The 5,895-nt window shown below is 29.3% G+C and overlaps 1 long non-coding RNA gene across 1 annotated transcript; it reads right to left on the minus strand.

Annotated features, from left to right (window-relative positions):
• Positions 1–1,212: 1,212 nt before the first annotated feature.
• LOC135927200 (uncharacterized) lies at positions 1,213–2,891 on the minus strand. Its single transcript, XR_010571986.1, has 3 exons — positions 2,685–2,891; positions 2,558–2,646; positions 1,213–1,488 (listed from the first exon to the last, which is right to left on the minus strand). It is a non-coding gene; the product is annotated as an uncharacterized LOC135927200 (long non-coding RNA).
• Between the last annotated feature and the right edge of the window lie 3,004 nt (positions 2,892–5,895).

A 5,895-nucleotide genomic window follows, 5' to 3' on the forward strand; every position in this document is an offset into this window, starting at 1 on the left:
CTTAGTGTAACTGGGAAAAATATTACTTGAGGAACTCAGAAAGGAGTTCCGAGAGAAGTCGATTTTAATCAAGGATTCATTAGAAGGTAAATTTTCAAGATATAATCTGGACATATGTACAACCGCTTCACAGTCACTGGGGATTCCAACACCAAGTTGGAAGGGGCTTAGGAGACGTGAAGCATCATGCTTAATTCGAGATGATATCATCTTGGCTACTAAACGACGAAAGGTAAAACCAATGGCAATGGGTCTGTGAGTTACCCGGGCCAGGCCTGCAGATCTCTGATTATTTTACAGAATAAGATATGGCTTTGAATCAAAATGATTAAATTGCAAATATTTATTAGATTATGGGAATATTTATTAGATTATGGGAATATTTATAATGGAAGGCACAAAGCACTCCTTGTTACAATGTTCTCTAGAGTTTTGAGATTTTATTATCTAAATAAAATTAGTCAAAAGTTATATTTTTGAAAAATGAATATTTCACCTGTAAGTATTCAGTTAATGATAGATACTACCAAGTATAGCAATTTTCTAAATACCCAACCTAATTTGCTAAATACATAAAAATTTATTAAAATGTAATAAGACCCTTATTATTTAACACATATTATACGGAATCACATGGTAGAGTCCGGCCTCCTAAATATCACCCCCCCCCCAAATGACGGACCGAACAAGTTGGATTAAGAAAAAAATGATCTTTGCTGGGAATCGAACCCAAAGCCATCGGATTTGTAATCGACGCTCTTGCCGATTAGACCACAGACGGTTTTCAAAATTCAAGATTTTTTAAATGTAGGGGAGACTGGGGTTAGGTGAACCGATTTTTACAGAATTGTTTATAGCTCCTGGGTTTTTTTAGATAATATAAAAGCAATATATGATTGGATACCTAAAACTATACTCTATAAAGGTGCCTTATAAAATAATTCTAGAATTTAATCATTTTTTTGAAATTTTATTTTTTGTAAAAGTCGTAAATTTGCCCAACAAGCCCCAATAGCGGGGTGAGGCAAACCACTTCAAGGGGCTTCCTAAACCAATGGTTTTTTAGGCCATAATAAATTGAAATGTATTTTTATTTATTAATAATGATACATATACTGTAATTTTATTCTTTTATTGTTAAAAATATCATAATACATATAAATTGAAGCTAATTATATATAAAAATTGAAACGTAACGTAATTTTGGTTAATTTAATACACATTTTGGACATATAAAAAATTTATCAAAATTAGCACATGTACCATGTGCCCATTCGTGGCACATTCTGCACTGGTACCACTCTTCACCATTATGATGTTTGATATATTCCAGCTTACAACAAACACAAATATCTTTGTGAATAATTTTTTTCACTATTTTTCTCTTGTTAATATTTTCTTTTTCCATTATTTTCTTTTCTTTCTCAATTAATTTCTTTTTATAAGGAGATGATGTAAATATCTCTGCTCTCCTTTTAACTCTCTTGACTCTTTCCTTTTTGGGATGAGGCAAGGATATTGATAAATTGCACGATGGTCCAGGAATATTATCTAAATGAACATAAGACGTAGATGGAGTATCATTACATATATCTAAGTTTCTATTAGTATTTAAAATATCTTTTACTACCAAAGATACTGAGCTTGATTCTAATAATGGGCTTTTTGGAAGTTCACATATAGAATCTCCATAAATTGAGGCCACATAATCTTCTTTATTGAATATATCTGTATTCAGTGGATATATTCCACATGCTTTAAAACCATTTGATATATTGAGAGGTGATGCTGCTAAAGGCAAGACATCCTTAATAACTGATGGAATATCATAAATTGTAAATAATTTTCCTGGATGGCTACGCATCCAGGAATCAAGTGCATTATTGTAATATTTTTTGAGAGGCCCAAAAACAGACCGATCAAGAGGCTGTAATTTATGGATGCAATGGGGTGACAAAGATAATAGAATTATTCCCGTATCTATACAAAATTTGACAGCTGAATAGGAGTGGTGTGATATATGATTGTCAAGGATTAATAAAACTTTGGACTTTGGAGTACACCGAGTGTGTTTAGAAAAATGCTTCAAAAAAATAATAAAATCCTCCTCTTGCATCCATCCAGAACCATTTGATACCCCTATAGAGCCAGATGGACCATCTCTAACAAAATAGTCATAATATTTTTTTCTGGGAAAAAGAAACATTGGAGGAATTGTATGACCATTTGCATTTACAGCAAGCGCTAATGTTATTAATGTACCCCTTTCTGCGGAAGTAATAGATCCTACCTGTTTTTGACCCTTTTGTGCAATAATCTTGGATGGGGTTTGAACTGTGGTAAGTCCAGTTTCATCCATGTTGTAAATTGCCATACATTCTAATTTATGTTCATCTAATATTCCTAAATATTAAATGTAAACATTTACTTAACAAATCATTTAATAAACTTTTATATAAATCAAAAAAGTATAGAACATTTTCTTCATTAAGTCCAGTTGCCCTAGCCATACTTGTAGCTTCAGGGGATCATAAGGAGAGAGTAGGATTTCTTATACCAGTCATGGCCAGCCATTGAATTGTCCTTCCAAGATTTAGGAAATTTTTTCTTCATATTTACTGCCATTTGGTAGGCTAATATTTTTATCTAAAAAACAATATAAAATAATGAAGAATAAACGATACCTTTTTAATTGAAAGGCCATAAAAAATTTGGCTAGATTGAATCAGATATTTAGTTATATCTCCCTCTTCTTCTTCTGTGAATATCCTCTTTTTATTATTTTGTCCTACACTAGTAAGTATGCCACTTTCTTGATATCTCTTATAATATCTCATAAAGTTTGATCTAGGAATACCTAAAATAAAAATGTCAAGTAAAATATATAATTATTTAATTATAAGTTTAACATTTAAGAACATAAAATTTAAAAATGATAATCTCTTTACCATTACCATTTAGATTTTATTAGCATATTCTCTATTATTAAATATTGCTAAAATTTGATTTTAATGTTTAAGAATTACATAAAATTAATACAATAATACTATACTTCATCTAAATTGTAATCAATCTAAAATATAAGATCATTTATAAATTACATTTAATAAAAATATTTACATAATTTCTATTATTAAATATTGCTAAAAATTGATTTTATTGTTTAAGAATTACATAAAATTAATACAATAATACTATATTTCATTAAATTGTAATCAATCTAAAATATAAGATCATTTATAAATTACATTTAATAAAAATATTTACATAATTTCTATTATTAAATATTGCTAAAAATTGATTATATTGTTTAAAAATTACATAAAATTATTGTGATTATATCTTAAAAATAAGACAGATAATGTAGATAAATTTACCTGTAAGTTGGCTAGTCTTCCTTGTTGATTTACAATTTTCATATACCCTAATAGCCTAATTACAATTATAATATTAATTCATTAAATTTTTATATACTTCTAAATAATTATCAATATTAAATGATTCTCCTATATTAATTTTTTTGGATTTATATTTTCGCACCATATCGAATAATGTGATAATTGCTAAAAAAAATTATTGAAATGGATCGACATGTATGGTTTAGCAAGCCCCGCTAGCTCTAAATTTACTAATCATGATTGAAATACTATATAGACATAATAAATATTCATAAAACTTTCCCAAATTATAGAAGAGTGTTTAAACTTTGCTATAAAATTTAATTTATATATAAATGAATATATATTTTAATAAAAATTAAAATTCTGTCATGTAAAAATCTTTAGAAAATTACATCAAAATTTTATTTCTTAAATAAATTTTTAATAATTAATCATTTCAAAAGATTTTTTGTCTATAGATGTAAACTAATAAAATCTATATTAGGATAAAATTTTAACCTTCTAGTGTTTATAATTTTAAAATAATATTAAATGGTTTGCCAAGCCCCACGGTTTACCTAACCCCAGTCTCCCCTATATTGTAAATAAATTTGTCCAAATAAAAAATAACCAAAATACAAATTTGATAGGTACTACCTTCCTATCATTAACCTAAGAATTCTAGTATATATATGTTATGGCAGCTGAAATAAATGAATGTTTGATATAATATGATATTATCATTCGACTGAATAAGCAATGGTGATTTTTGTTAAACATTAATTTAGAATACTATTGGCTATTAGGTAGTGACACTGTGACTGACTGTGGCTGTGTCATGGTTTTTATATATATTATCTCCCCAAGAATGGAACCAGCAATTTAGATTAAGAAAAAAAATGATCTTTGCTGTGATTCGAATCCAAAGCCATCAGATTTGTAAGCGACGCTCTTGCCGATTTGGCCACAGACGCTTTTCAAAATTCACGATTTTTTAAATATATATTATAAATTGTGACACTGTGACTGTGGCACTGTGCATGTGACACGGCTTTTATATATATTATAGATAGTAATGTCATTAATATGAAAATCAGGGCCGTGAACCCGAACCCTGAATCAGAACCCTTCGAATCCTGATATTTTACTGAGCCAGAACCCCAAATCGAACCTTTTTTTAAACGTAGGGCTCAGGGTTTAAGAATTTTTTTTAATATTTTAATTTTTTATTAATTTTTATTAAAATTTCTTCCTTTTATTTTTTTAAATTATAAAAAATTTAAACAATATTAAAATATATATTAAAAATATAACAAGTTTAATATTTATATAATAATAAAACATTAAATCTTTAATTCCTTGCATACTATATGCGCTACAATAAACTCCCATTTTTAAATATCCCATACCTGTTTATGAAAATGGGATCAAAGTCATGATTGAAAATATTTTAAACCTTAAGTTTGATGAAATAACTCGAACACAAGCGTCTTTAGCCACTAAGAATGATGGATTAGGTATTAGATCTCCTTTCGATCTTGCCTTAACTGCCTTCATATCAAGTTGCTAATTAACGATATTGTAAATTTCAATCTTACTAAACCTGGTTGTGCTGTTATCGATTGGAAATCACAAATTATTACTGATCACCCACTTCCAGAAACGAATAGGCAGAAGGACTGAGATAGGCTCATAATTGCAAGCTGAATTGAATCACTCATTTCCAGAATGCAAATATCTGACCGTTCATTATTTTTCTCGTTGCTTAATGGATCTGACCATGAGTTTCTTGAAGCTATTACCTCTAATTTACATCTACAACTAAACCAAAATGAGCTCACTCACGCAATTGGTATTCGTTTAAACTGCTTAATAACCCAACCCCATACTTGTTCTGGTTGTAGTTTTGCCGTCGATGGTAATAGAAGACATACTCTTTATTTTCGATCTTGTAAAGCCCGAATTGTTAGGCATAATTTGCCTAATTTGGTTATCCTTAGAACTTTGAGATCATTTCAAATTTCATCTATTATTGAACCTCCAGGTCTTTTTAGATCTGATGGGAAACGTCCAGATGGGATGTCTTAAATTCCCTGGAAGTGACTCGTGCATTGATCCATTGGTCCTTTCCAAACAAACTCTTAACATCCTTGAGAAAAGGAGCAACTAAAAATAGAAAAATATTCAGAAATTTTACAAGAACACATATTCATTCCTATAATTTCCACCACCTTAACAACCTTTGGGAATTGCGGTTTATTCATTGTCAAGAACTTGTCTCTAACATTCGTAAACTTATGCACTAACCTCATGAAGGCTTTTTCTTAAGACAAAGACTTGCCATAGCTATTCGCAAGGCTAATTACATTAGCTTCATGTATAGCCTCACCCCACAAGACGATTATTTTAAAAGTTAATATATGTTTTAATAAACTTATTTACACAAAACTACATGTTCTGAAAACAGCTATAATCCATTAACAGGCGTGTCCAGTGGGGGAAGTTGGAGGGATAA

The sequence above is a fragment of the Gordionus sp. m RMFG-2023 genome, chromosome 3, assembly GCF_954871325.1.
Source record: "Gordionus sp. m RMFG-2023 chromosome 3, tfGorSpeb1-WG-v2, whole genome shotgun sequence".
Classification (NCBI taxonomy): domain Eukaryota; kingdom Metazoa; phylum Nematomorpha; class Gordioida; order Chordodea; family Parachordodidae; genus Gordionus; species Gordionus sp. m RMFG-2023.